A 14027-nucleotide genomic window follows, 5' to 3' on the forward strand; every position below is an offset into this window, starting at 1 on the left:
TCAAGGATCCCTTGCATTTCCATATGAATTGTAGGCTTGTGAATTTCTGCAAAAAACAAGGCAGCTGGGATTTTGATAGGCATTGAGCTGAATGTGAAAACTAAACTCAAGATTTGGGAGGTGCAGGGGCTCCTGGGTGGCACAGCGGTTAAGCGTCTGCCTTCAGCTCAGGGCGTGATCCCGGTGTTATGGGATCGAGCCCCACATCAGGCTCTTCCTCTATGAGCCTGCTTCTTCCTCTCCCACTCCCTCTGCTTGCGTTCCCTCTCTCGCTGGCTGTCTCTATCTCTGTCAAATAAATAAATAAAATCTTAAAAAAAGAAAAAAAAGATTTGGGAGGTGCTGACCTGTGAACAGAGTTGAGGCATGCAATCGAACACACAGTCTCTTTTTATGTGCTTTGGTCTTCAGCAACGTCTGGTATTTCCCAGCGTACACATCTTGCACACCCTTCATTAAACGGTCCTTGCACACTGGGTTCTTTTTGATCCTCTTATAAATGAACTTTTTGAAAAGTAATTTCATTTTGGGGTTGCGAGCGTGTGCTTGTGCGTGGATCTTGTGTCTTGCAACCAGGTTGAATCCATTTATCAGTTCTAATTGTTTGCTTAGTGCATTCCTGGAGATTTTCTATATATAAGTCATCTGCAAATAGGTTTAGTTTTACTTCCTTCTGATCTGTATGCTTAACATATTTTTTTTTACTTTTGCCTAATTGCCCGTACTAGAACGTCCAGCACAATGTTGGATGTCTGTGCCAAGAACAGACATCCCTGTCTTGTTCCTGATCTTACGGAGAAAGCATTTAGTCTTCCATTACCAGGTAGGACGTGAGCTACAGACGCCATTTACGAGGATGAGGATGATCCCCCCTACTTGTGGTTTGTTGACTGTTTACACCCCGCACAGAGGTGTTGGGTTTGCATTGACTGTTCTCCATGCCCGCAAGTGACCTCACTCAGCTCCTTTGGGTCTTTTTTGCGAGGCCAACATTCACAGCCCTGCTGAATCCACCACCCCATCCCTGTCCTGATGCCCTTCACCTGCTCATTTCCCCCCACAGCGCGTATACAACAACATCTTGCACAGAATTCAATGTCGAAAACTTCGTTCCATTCCTGATTATCGGGCTGCCCACGCCGCGGAACCTGAGATGTAGCCTCACCAGCTACAGTGTGGGTGGCATGTGATACCCAGTACCTACTTGCGGAATGAATGAAGAAACACGAAGAACGAATGAATGAGTGAATGAATGCATGTATGAATTAATGGTTGCAAAAGGACAATTTACCAACAGTTGAGAAATCCAAGTAGGGGCGTTTGCATGACATTTGAGCTATTTTTCATATCATTTTGCATATTCGAAAACTTACATGTAAGTTAAAAAGAATGAAACATTAACTTTCCTTTTTTCCTAATGAGAAAAAGTGTATGTGTTTCTGTGCGTGTCCCGTGGGAAAGAAAGCAGGATGCACGTTTCTTTTTGAGGAAGTCCTGACAGGGGCGGGCAGGGCCTCCATACATACACCAGATAAAAGGCCTTTGAAGAAAGCCAGCGGGAACATTTAGGAAACGCCAGTGCCCATAAGACAAATAGGAACACGCTTCAGCGCTCCTTGAATTCTTTTGAAAGAGCAGCTCTCCTTACTCGTGTTTGGTTAACATCCCCAAAAGCAAGGATATTCATGCAAATATTAAAAAGTGAGGTGGCCACGTTGTGACGGTATTGGTTGAAATATGGGGTAATAGCAGTGCCCCTGACATCAATTGGTAAATAGGGAAGCAGAGCCCATCGCTGGGCGTGCAGCCTGCAAAACGCAGTGAAGGTTGAGCAAGGGTGTGTCAAGCTCCACCCTCAGATCCTGTGCCATCCTCTGTCTCCCTCCCCATAATGTCTGGTGGGGAGGCACAGAGGCACGCCATGGAAAGTCTCTGCAGAGCAATGACTTGTTGTGCTTTCCCTGGAACAAACGCAGCCATGGGGTGTTTCTTGTGGGAATGTGCATGCCCATCCCTTCCTTCTATCTATTCATCCATCCATCCATCCATCCATCCATCCATCCATCCATCCATCCATTATATCTATCTATCTATCTATCTATCTATCTATCTATCTATCTATCTATCTATCCATCCATCCATCTAGTCATCCATCCATCCATTTATCCATCCATCCATCCATCCATCCATCTATCATATTATCTATTTGTCTGTCCATCCATCCATCCATCCATCCATCCATCCATCCATCCATCCATCCATCATATCCACCTATCCATCCATCTATCCCTATATCTATCCATTCATCCAAACATCATGTTATCTATCATCCATCCATCCATCCATCCATCCATCCATCCATCCATCCATCCATCATTATATCTATCTATCTATCTATCTATCTATCTATCTATCTATCTATCCATCCATCTAGTCATCCATCCATCCATTTATCCATCCATCCATCTATCATATTATCTATCTGTCTGTCCATCCATCCATCCATCCATCCATCCATCCATCCATCCATCCATCATATCCACCTATCCATCCATCTATCCCTATATCTATCCATTCATCCAAACATCATGTTATCTATCATCCATCCATCCATCCATCCATCCATCCATCCATCCATCCATGCATCCATCCATCCATCCATCATATTATCTATCTGTCTGTCCGTCCATCCATCCATCCATCCATCCATCCATCCATCCATCCATCCACCATGCTATCGTCTCTCTATTTGTCTGTCTATGGCAGTGCTTCAAAACTGGGGATGATTTTGCCCCTTAGGGACATTGGACAATATCTGGGACATTTTTGATTGTCTGGACTGGAAATGGAGTGTCACTGACAACTGGTGGTGGAGACCAGAGACCAGGGACCCTGCTAACACCCTGCACTGTCCAGGACGCTCAGAGAGTCAACCAGCCCCCGATGTCCATGTTGCCGAGGCTGAGACCTGCTGTGGGTGCTTGGGGATACTCATTTGCCCGTTCTGTCCCCACAGGCTCCCTTTCCCTCCCCCGTGGTCACTCGCACCCTCCCTCCCAATGTGTCCTTCCAGATAAGAAGGGAGGGACAGTCCTCGTCACTCTTCCAGAGCAGGGCAGAGGTGAGGTGGGCAGCTACTCAGAAGCAGGTCCTCAGCAAGCTTCCTGTGGAGTGTATAGCTCTGGCTACTTGTAACCTGTCTTTTCCCAGAAATAGATGCAGCTAGATACAAGTTTCCAAATAGCCTCAGGCAGGATTTCTCAACTTCCTGACTGACAGCGAGTGAGCAAGCCAGCAAGTGGGCCTCAGCACTTCCCGGAGAGGCATGCAGCAGCCCCATCTTCTCCGGTCACGGAGCACTGGGTTCAGGATTATCTGCAGGGGAACAAGAGTGCCTGGCTGGATTTCCAGCTGCTGCCTCTGTGCCTGACGAATTCCTCATCCCTCATCTCAAGCTGAGGCTCCCCCCACCCCTGGAAGCTGGATGCAGGGACAGAGTTTCAGTCTTCAAAAATGTGCAGAGCAGAGTCTGCACCTCATTGGCCCCTTCCTTACAAAAGAAGATACGCTACTTTGCTCAGTACTTCCAGGGTGGACAGGAATGTGTCCCCCAGAGTTACCTGTGGGGGCCTGACCCCCAAGGGGGTCACTAGGCAGGGGGTCCTTGGGAGAAGATTTTGTGTAGATGAGATCACGCTGGTGGGGTCCCCATGGTGGGATTCATGTCCTGGTGAGTAGGGGTTTCAGGTAAATATCAGAGCCACACTGTGATATTTGATGAATACAAACACATACTGCCAAATAGACTTTTATGTCTTACAGACATTACATTTATATTATGTTATGAATATTACATATATACTCATGCAATATATACAACATGGACACTATTGCAGTGTGTGCTGTATATTTTCTATATTATATATTCATATTATATAATAGGTACTTTTATATAATGCATGTATTTTATTTTATATATTGCACATATATTATATAATGCATATCTTTATGTAATAGATGCATCATACTTTATATATTACACATATTTATATACATTTATATTATATAACGTATAGTCCTTCATGTATTATATGTATTTATATTATGTAACGTATACTTTTATGTAATAGATATAATACACTTTATATATTACCTGTATTTTTATTTATATTATGTTTAATATGTATTTAATGCAATACATATATTACATTTTGTGTATATTACATATATTTATGTTATAAAATACATACTTTCATGTAACAGTTATATAATATTTAACATACTACATATTTTTATTATATATAAAATGTACTTTTATGTAATATATATTACATTTTATATATGACATACACTTATATATTCATATATATGAAAACATAATAGAAAACAAATATAATACAAATTACATAGTGACTATTATATAAAAGTCTATATTTATATATAACACATTATGTATTACATATTATGCACAATTGATACATTGTATAAACTTGTATGCAATATATGAAGTATTATATAGTCATATACTAATTTAAAATGTCATATATACTTTTGTATATTACATTTTAAATATTACATGTATGTATATACTTGTATTATAATATATAACATAATATATAATATGTAACAAAATATATATAATATCTATCATAATATATAATACAAATACATACATATATGTAATACATATTACGTTTTATATATTACATACACATATATGAATATGTGTATATGAATATATGTGTCTGTAATAGAAAATACACTTAAATATTTATTGTATATAACATATATTTTATATATCACAGGTATTATGTATTATATATTATGTATATATTATATAAGTACATACTTTTAAGCAATATATAATCAATTCTGTATTTACATATTTAATCAATCACATGTACTTTTATATACTATATCGTGTATATTACATCTATGTGTATATTTTATGTAATACATAGTATATATATTGTATTTTATACTTAAAACCCCAAACTTAAGTATAACTAGGCTCAGATCTTAGTGACTTTGGGCCGTTTAGTCCTTTAAGGAATCACTGCACATAAAGTCTCTGATTTAGACCCTCCCACGTACACAGATGGCAGTTTTAGGCACCAATGAACCATGGAGCCCAGTGACCCTGCTTGGATAAAATGCTTCCACATGTATTTTTTTGTGTGATTTTTGTTACTCTTTTTTACTTTTTTGGGGCATGACATTTGTAACTCTAACGAGGGCAAGGCTCGAATGTTTCACAAGAGTTTATCTTGAGGGATGGTGCCTCACTTCCTGCCCGGGATGCGATTTTGACACCCTTGTTACTCAGAAGAAGACACTCATACGTCTAAGTCGTCATCCGTTGCTCCCGCGGCTTCTTCTGAAGTCCCCCCGTGGGTGGCGGTGGAGGATAAGTACTAGGACAGATGGCACGTTGATTTCTCAGCGCCTCTCCTCTGGCTGAGCCATGTCTCAGACACACACTGTGCACACAGAGGGGTCTGGCAGGAACGTTCCCCAGGCTGTCGGCAGCCCAGTGCGTGAAGCCCTTCCTTGCTTCTGTGGTTTCTAGCCGGTCAGCCTTGGAGACTGCGAGGTCCTCTTCCTGTGCTGTGGGGACCCTACAATGGTCAGCTGCCCTAACACCCCTGCCCGTCCCCCCATCCTGCCCCTCCCAGGCTGGAAATGCCCCCACCTGAGCTCCTGCACTGACTTGGATGCTTCCAGCAAGTTCGTCTCCTGCACCCCTGCTCTGGGGGTCTCTCCACCTAGTCCCCCTTCCCTCTCCAGCGTCTCAGTCTGCTGATCTGGGAGGGGCGGTCCTGCAAAGTGTTTTCTGAGCCCAAGGAGAGCCACTTGGCTCCTGGTGCATTTACCACCCAGAGAACCCCATTCTTTCCTTAGGCATGCCTTTTCCCACTAGCCTGGGGGCTCCTGGCAAGCTGGGTCTCCATTGCCTTTGTATCCACAGAGCCCAGCAAATGGCCCAAGGTGATGCTCTGTGCTTCTGGAGAGCCCAGCAAATGGCCCAAGGCGATGTTCCATGCTTCTGGAGAGAGGGCAGGGAGGGAGCAGACAGAACACGGTAAAGGGTGCACGGTGGGGGTCCTTGGCGTCCATGGCGTCCCCTTCCAGGCCACGCCTTTAGTCCACATGAAGGAATCTTTAATAACAAACCACCTGGCTCTCTGACATGCAGGTGAGGCCAGTCCCATGCGGTTTCACTGCGTTGGGAGGTCTCCAGGATCTGCTGTATACCACACGCAAAAGGAAGATCGTAGGCTCCAGGAGCATCTGGAAACAGAGAATCTGGGGAGATGCCCTCTCCTTGTCTGTCTACTGAAAACTACCAGATTGAAACGTGACCTGCGTCGAGGGGTTTTAACACATATGTTCTGCGTAGCCATGGATTTAGGCACCCAGCTCGTGGGCTGTGTCGGTATCAGGTACTGAGCCCATGGAAGGTAGTCCTTGGGGTGCCCTGGTTCAAGACACAACAGGTTCCCTGGAGGGGGTTGCAGAGCATCCCCCAAATTCATGTCCACCTGAGAACCTCCGAATGGGGTCTTATTTGGAAATAGGTCTTTGCAGATGGCATTAAGTAAAGGATCTGAGATGAGCTCATCCTGGATCAGGGAGGCCCTAAATCCAATGACAGGTGTGCTTGTAAGAGACAGAAGAGGAGACACACACAGAGGAGAAGCCACGTGAGGACAGAGGCAGAGATGGGAGGGACATGGCCACGAGCTCAGGGACGCCTGGAGCCCAGAGCTGGAAGAGGCAGGAAGGACCCTCCCTTGGAGCCTCTGGAGGGAGCACGGCTCTGCCCTGCCTGGATCTCAACAGCCCTGCCCCGCCTGGATCTCAGACTCCAGTCTCCAGAGCTGGGAGGAGATGAGTTCTCCTTGTCTTCAGCTTCCCCACGTGTGATTTATTACTGCTGCCCCAGGACACACGTATGCTGATCTTCAAGGCACTGGACATGGAATGGGGCCGTGTGCTTTTCGAAGGCTGGTCTTGGGAGCAGGTGTAAAGGGAAAGGAATGGATTCTGTCTGCTTACGAAACCTGACACGTTGTGCAAGTTGGACGGATGTCCCAGTCCGGGGAGGAAGCCCTGTCTCCCATCAGCATATCCAGGGGGAGACAGACGGAGCAGCATCCCGGGCAAGAGGTGAACGCCTTACTCCTCATCACCAACGCACCCGGCATCCACAAAACCAAGTAGATTGTGGAGACCATGCTTGTCTCTTCGACTCGCATGCCTCCCCAGGGACACATCCTGCCCGTTAATTTCTTCTCCTATCGTTTCACCTTCCAGGTGCGATCGAGGTTCTGCGGGGAGAGAGGGGACATCTCTGGCATGTTTCTAACACCAGGCTCATGGCGAGCAGACAGCGGGGAAACCCATGGCACGTTCCTTCTCTGCGTTCTGGGGACATCAGCGGGTTTCACGATTGTTGTCCCGTAAGAATGGTAAATAATAAAAAAATCAGAAAATCCCTTAAGGTCGATGGATGTACGTAGGATCTGTTCTGGAAAAGGCAAGACCCTTCCTTCTCGTCTTCTGCCATGTTTTAGAGAAGGAACTGAGAAATCTTAGCACAAGTGAGAAGAGCAAGGAAATGAGCCCACAAACATGGGGAAATTGGGTTAAAATGATGTCGGCGGTTTGGAACGATGAAAGGTGGGAGGCAGGGGACCCATTCCCTGCCCAGCCCAGGGATGAGGACGGGCCAGCCGCGCCATCAGAAATCTGAAACAGAACCCAATTCTCTCACTTCCCATCCATGGGATGGAGAAGGTGATACCGTTCCTTCCAGCTGGAAGTTAGACCCTCACCCAGGTGACATTGACACTTTTTCAGAGTTTTTTCCAACTGTCTATATCCTGCAAGATGGAAAAGCACATTGCAGCCTGTCCTGACGTCCCTGGACCCCCCATGTGACCCTCCAGGAGGGACGGCCCCGGGGACCCAGCTCAGCCTGTCCTGTCTACTCGGTCCTAGATCTCTGGGTGACCCTCCTGGGGAACAGCTGGGACATGAACAGGTGCTCTGGGCCACCCCTGGGGTGTTCTCCTATGCTCCTCCGTCCCCTCCCTGGGCTTCTACCCGCCTCTGGTCAGCTCCCCTGCCCCTCACTTGCAGGATTCCTGACCCCTCCTCACCACGGGGGTCTCCCGGATGTAGGGACAGGCCTCCCACACTCACTCTTCCTTCCCCCCACCCCCTCTGATTTAAGCTTTCAATTTCTGTTTTGAGCCCAGCTGACCTGCCCCAGATTTTCAGACGCAGCTACTGACCCCTAGTGACCAAAAGTTCCCATCGAAGACAAAGACAGGGAGGCGGGTCCTGCTCGGTGGAGTTTCCTGGGCTCCGTGCTCAGGGTGGCAGGGGTTTTTCTGCCAGTGAGGACAGACTCAGCAGGTGGGAGAACCTCTAGGATCCTTCGGTGGCCGGATATGGCGTCCCAGCTGCTCTGGCCAACGTCCCCTGGTATGGGTTTAATAATAACCCCACCAAATTCATATGCAAACCCTAAGCCCCGGTACCTGGGACGGTGACCCTATTTGGAAATAGGGTTTTTGCAGAAGTAATGAGGGATGAGGACGTGATGAGGGTGTCCCTTCATGCATTTGGACCGGGGTCCTTATAAGAACACAGAAATTCAGGTACAAACTGTATCTGTCTGGCTGTCTTCAGAATTCCACAGAAAACCCCCCAACCCCCCCGAGGTTCTCTCTGCACCCCTTAACTCAAAGGTGTGCAGCTCAGACCCCAGGGTGCCCTCCCTCATTTTTCCCCTCCAAACTTTCTTTTTGCTGCCCTCCCAAATGGGAAAGTGTCCCCTCGTTGGGGGAGCCGGTGTTCTGGACCTTACGGAACATCAGTGTCTCACTGTTGACAGCCTCTTTCATATTTCGGCTCTGCTTTGCCCCGAGAAGAGGTCAATGGAGGAAACGAACGAATTTGAAAAGGCTGAGATGACTGAATGCTGGATCCCTAACTTTGTGGGGGAGACACTGGACACCCCCCCCCAGCCCTCCCCAAATGTGTTTGGGGTTTGGGTTCCGGGAGATGAGAACCCACCCCGGAGTTTTTTTCGCTCTGTTAGAAAAATCTTCCTGAGACTCTTTTGTTTGACGTGCCCGTGGGTGAAAAAAATTTGTTTGTCCGTTTCTTTTTTGACCGGAATAGCTGGATTGGAGGCAAAATCAGGACCAACGGTTTTTGGGTTTTTTTTTCTTTTTTTCTTTTTTTTTTTTTTCCCAGGGAACTGTGCTGCCACCTGATGGCCGTACTTTGTGTTCACGGACAAGGGGGCGGTCAGGAACTGAGAAGTTGAACTCACCAGTTTGGGGATTTTAGTACTTTTTAAGTAATAACAAATGACCCCAAATTGGGGGCTTAAACCGTGGGAATTGATTCTGCCCCAAGTCTGGAGACCAGAGTCTGAGATCCAGGCGGGACAGGAGCACCTGCTGTCCTCAGTTCCGGACCCTGTAGCCGACAAGACTCAGGAAGACCTGAGTGTGTCGCGAGCTCGTTAACCAGGGTGACCTGGGCTCGCCTTCCACCTCGTCTTCTGGGGCTTGCCTCAGTTTGGAACTTTTGGTCACTAGGGGTCAGCAGCTCTCTGTCTCTCTCTCTCTCTGAAAACCCGGGCAGTCCAGGCGAGCTGGGCTCTGCGGACACGGTCGCCGTGGACGGGGCATCCCGCCCGCAACAACTGTGACGTCCTGTGACTCAGGGACCCGTCCTTGGAAAGCATGGCACAGGTGCCCCGTCGGGAACGGAACCAGCATTCTGGGATTTGGAGATCTGGGATTGCTGGTGCCTCCCCGAGCCCGAGCTACCAATGGGACGCCGGGTGTCACGCCGGACCCGGGAAGGTGTCCCAGGACCTCGCGATGCCCGGGGGAAGGTGTCTCGGGACCCTCGCGACGCCCGGGGGATGTCCTGGGGTGCAAACCCAGGGAGAGAAACGGTGTGGCCCTTTTGTCCTCGGGGTCCGACCTTTAGCCTCAGCCCCCCCGCCTCAAGAGGCTGGGGTGTTGTCAGGACCCGAGGACACGGAGGCAAGTTGCACGCAAACTTGGAGTCCAGGCATCACGAGCGGGGCACCGTCCTTCCCGACCCCGCACCTGCTCCCGGTCCCCTCCCAGCCGGATGCTCTCGGAGCCGGTGGCAGAAACCCAGAAATGCACGTCCAGTTGTTTTTCTCCCCCTTCCCCACCCCTGGTCCTTGCAAAGCTGGTTCTGCAAGTTTTTTTTCCTTTTTAAATTTGAGATTAGCATCCTTATCTCCCGGGTTATCTCCCAGCGGAAATCACCCCCCAGCCCCACACCTTTGTTGTGCTTCTGCTCCTAGAAAAATCTTCACCGGTAGAGATGCGCGGGGTGCACGGGAAAGGCCGTTGGAGAAAACAGCCTGGGTCCCACCGCAGGCAAGACCCCCCGGGCTGGGGTCCACGCCCTAACGTCTGCACGTACCCCAGCCCTGTCTGGGGGCAGTTTCAGCCAGGGTTTCACTGGGGGGCCCCTGAGGCCACATCGGCGGGGGCGATCGCCCCCCTTTCCTGCGGCGTGGGATGCTTTCCACCCTTTTATTGTTTTTCAAACTTGTCACAGCGGAAGGAGCCCTGAAAACGGCCATTTTTTGTCTGGTTATCCTTTGTACTGAGAACGTTTTCTTTCCCAGAATTCTTGCACGTGGCTGCCCTCCCCCCAGCCCCGGGGTCTCTACAAAGGTGCTTGCGAGTTTCCCCAACCTGGAGGGCTTCCAGGCTCACCCCAAATTCCCGTCATCCACCCTCCTCACCCCGAATTTCCATCACGTACCCCAAGAACTCCACTCATCCCGAATTTGCACCATTCAGCTGAGACCCCCGAGAATCACCCCAAACTTCCGTAATTCACCCCAGGGACCCACAGGTTCACCCCAGATGTTCACCACTCACCCAAACCCCCGTTCCCCTAAAATTTCCATCACTCACCCTGAGACCCCCAGAATCACCCCAAACTTCTTAACTCACACCAGAGACCCAGAGATTCACCCCAAATGTCCATCACTCACCCTGAGTCCCCCCAAGTCACCCCAAATGTCCCCTGAGACCCCCAGAATCACCCCCAAATTTCCATCGCTCACTCCTGAAGCCCCCATTCACCCCAAATTTCTGCTGGGGAGGAAAAATGTTCTTTTATCCAAGGTTTTTCTAGCTAAAGAATCAACTAGAACACAGATTAGCAGGAAAAAAAATCAAACATTAGTTTAATGACGTGTGCCCTTGGGAGAGACCCCTGAGGACAAAAGCGGATGGTGGGAGTGATGGGGGCGCTCGGGGCTGTGGGGCGAGGTCCTCCCTCCGAGGTGAGTCCCGGTAGCCCTCCTGGAGGAGAGGTTCTGGGGTTTGTACCCCTCCCCCACTTCCTGCTCCCCGGAGGGAGGCCCCTCACACTTGCACATTTCCTTATCAATACAAATGTCTCTACCCGCAGAGCGGCTGCCGGCCCACGGCCAACACGTCTGCACTTTCCTAAAAATCACGACCCCAGATCGTCCTTGTGGCTGAGATGCTGATCTCAGGGAGGGGGACCGGCTCCCCTGCATTTCCATGACTCATTAGCCTCAGCTCACCCCAGAGACCCCAGGCCCACCCTGAATTTTTGTCCCTCCCTCCAGAGACCCCAGACCCAGCCCGAATTTCCAGCTCTCCCTCCAGAGACCCCAGACCCACCCTGAATTTCCATCCCTCCCCCCAGAGACCCCAGACCCACCCCGAATTTCCATCCCTCCCCCCAGAGACCACAGACCCACCCTGAATTTCCGGCTCTCCCTCCAGAGGCCCCAGACTGACCCCGAATTTCCACCCCAGATCCACCGTGAATTTCCATTACTCCCCCAGAGACCCCCAGGCTCACCCCAAATTTCCATCACTCCCCCCAGAGACACCCAGACTCACCCTGAATTTTTCTCAGTCACCCCTGACACCCTGGAGACCCCAGAGACCCCAGACTCATCCCAAATCTCCTTCCCCATACAACCCAGAAACCCCTAACTCACCCTGAATTTCCATCACTCACCCCAGAGACCCCAGACCCACCCTGAATTCCACCACTCACCCCAAAGACCCCCGGGTTCACCCCAAATTTTCATCTCTCACCGCAGAAAATTCCAACTGTGCATTTCCATCACTCAGCTCAGAGACCCCAGACGCATCCCAAATTTCCACTACTCACCCGAGACCCCAGACTCATCTCACATCTCCACCCCTCACCCCAGAAACCCCAGGCTCACCCCAAGCCTCCATCCCTCATGCACACTTCATGGGAAAGCACAGCACGGAGCTGAGTCCTAGACACGGGTATTGACCCCGGCTGGCACATTACGGGATCGTGTTGTAGCCACGGGGCTGCTCTGCCGGATTTTGCGATCCTACCCCAGGGGCGCGGTGAAATCCCATGGAGCGGTTTTACCAAACCTTGGAGAATGTCCAACAGTACTTTCCCGAGACATTAAAAATCATAACAAGAACAGGCAGAATCCAAGAAAACCCGTGTTTCCCTTTGCCAGACACGTTCGCTCATGGTCGGATGAACCCAGCTCAACAGCCTGCAAAACCCTAAAATTACTTTCCACCTGGAGTCCTTACATTTCACTGAACCTGAGAAGCGCACGGGCAGACCCCCTAAGTGAAGCTACGACAATATTGCTCTGGGGTCCAGGCATTTGGGGTGAGAGGGATCAAGAAGGATCAGATCGTCGCCTCCAGGGTCCGCTTCACGGCATCTCCACCTGCAGGATCTCCAAGCACCAAGGTCCTGTTTCTACTTGCCCCCTTGGAAGACCCCAGGCTCAGGGAGTCAAGTGCACAGCCCTGAGGCAAGAGGAATCCTGCAGAAGTCGGATTTAAGGAATCTAGGAATAACTTCGCCCTCGGGTAATTTTTGCAACCTTCCTAGATAGTTAATCTCTCCGAGTAACGGGAGCTTTGTGATTCGGGCTCTGCTCCGAGAGCGTGAGTGCACTTGGGCTGGCGGCTTGGAGGACTTGCAAGAGGCTTGCCGCGGCCCGAGGCTTGCAAACACGCTCGGGACCAAGTCCAGGGAGGCCCAGCTTGGGACGAGAAGGCATGGCCGCCCAGGAATTCCAAGCCAGGAGAGCAAAAACTTCACAAAGTCCTTTTCCGAGCCCATAAATTAAGCTCCAGTGTTGTTCTCCGGGTGAAGAAGCTGGTTCTAATAACCCAGCCTTGGGGTGGACGGGGGTGGGCTGGTGGTGGTGGCCGGGGGGAGTTTTCTTGGGTAAAAAATATAAAAGCAACTATCTACTTGGGATGCGGGGGTGGGGTGGGGAGCAAGATTGGGAAATTCGGAGAACGGACAGATGTCACAAAATAGCCCAGCGTCCAGGAAAGGGGTTTGAGGCTTTGGGGGATTTGCTGCCCGGCGCGGCCCCGTTATGCCTTCCCATACACTGACCTCTGGTTGCCTTGTCTCCGTCTACACACATGCTTCCAGGACCTGTGCCCCAAGACACGTTCACCATGGCATGTCCCCCTGTTCTGTGGCCTTCCCGTCGTGCACCAGACTCAGGACCGGGACTAGTGGGGACATCCCTCCAAGACACTCACGCCGTCCATGTGACCAGTGACCACTGAGCTAGACGTGGGCATGACACATCCCACAAAGACCCCACCCAACATATCCGCAGCCCAGCTCCCCTGAAAGCTCATCCCAAAGGGCCCTTGGCCACACCAAACACACGGGGAGAAGTTGGGCAGAGGGCACGTGGCAGTGAAAACACATGGCGAAATGGGGTGGAATGTCTTAGGTTGGTCAATTTTACTAAAAGTAGGACCCTGTGAAGTCACTGCCAAGGCCATACCAAGAGGGTACAATGACTACGCTTCTTGGCGAATGCACCTGTCTGCTTGGGAGCGACTTTGAGAAGGTGTAGGGGGTCTTCCCATTGGTGGTGGCTCTCCCTCCAATGTTTGGTTCTCCGCCCGAAAGAAAACCCTCTTCCC

This window comes from Ursus americanus, chromosome X (genome assembly GCF_024610735.1).
Source record: "Ursus americanus isolate L20-20 chromosome X, mUrsAme1.1.p, whole genome shotgun sequence".
Lineage (NCBI taxonomy): Eukaryota > Metazoa > Chordata > Mammalia > Carnivora > Ursidae > Ursus > Ursus americanus.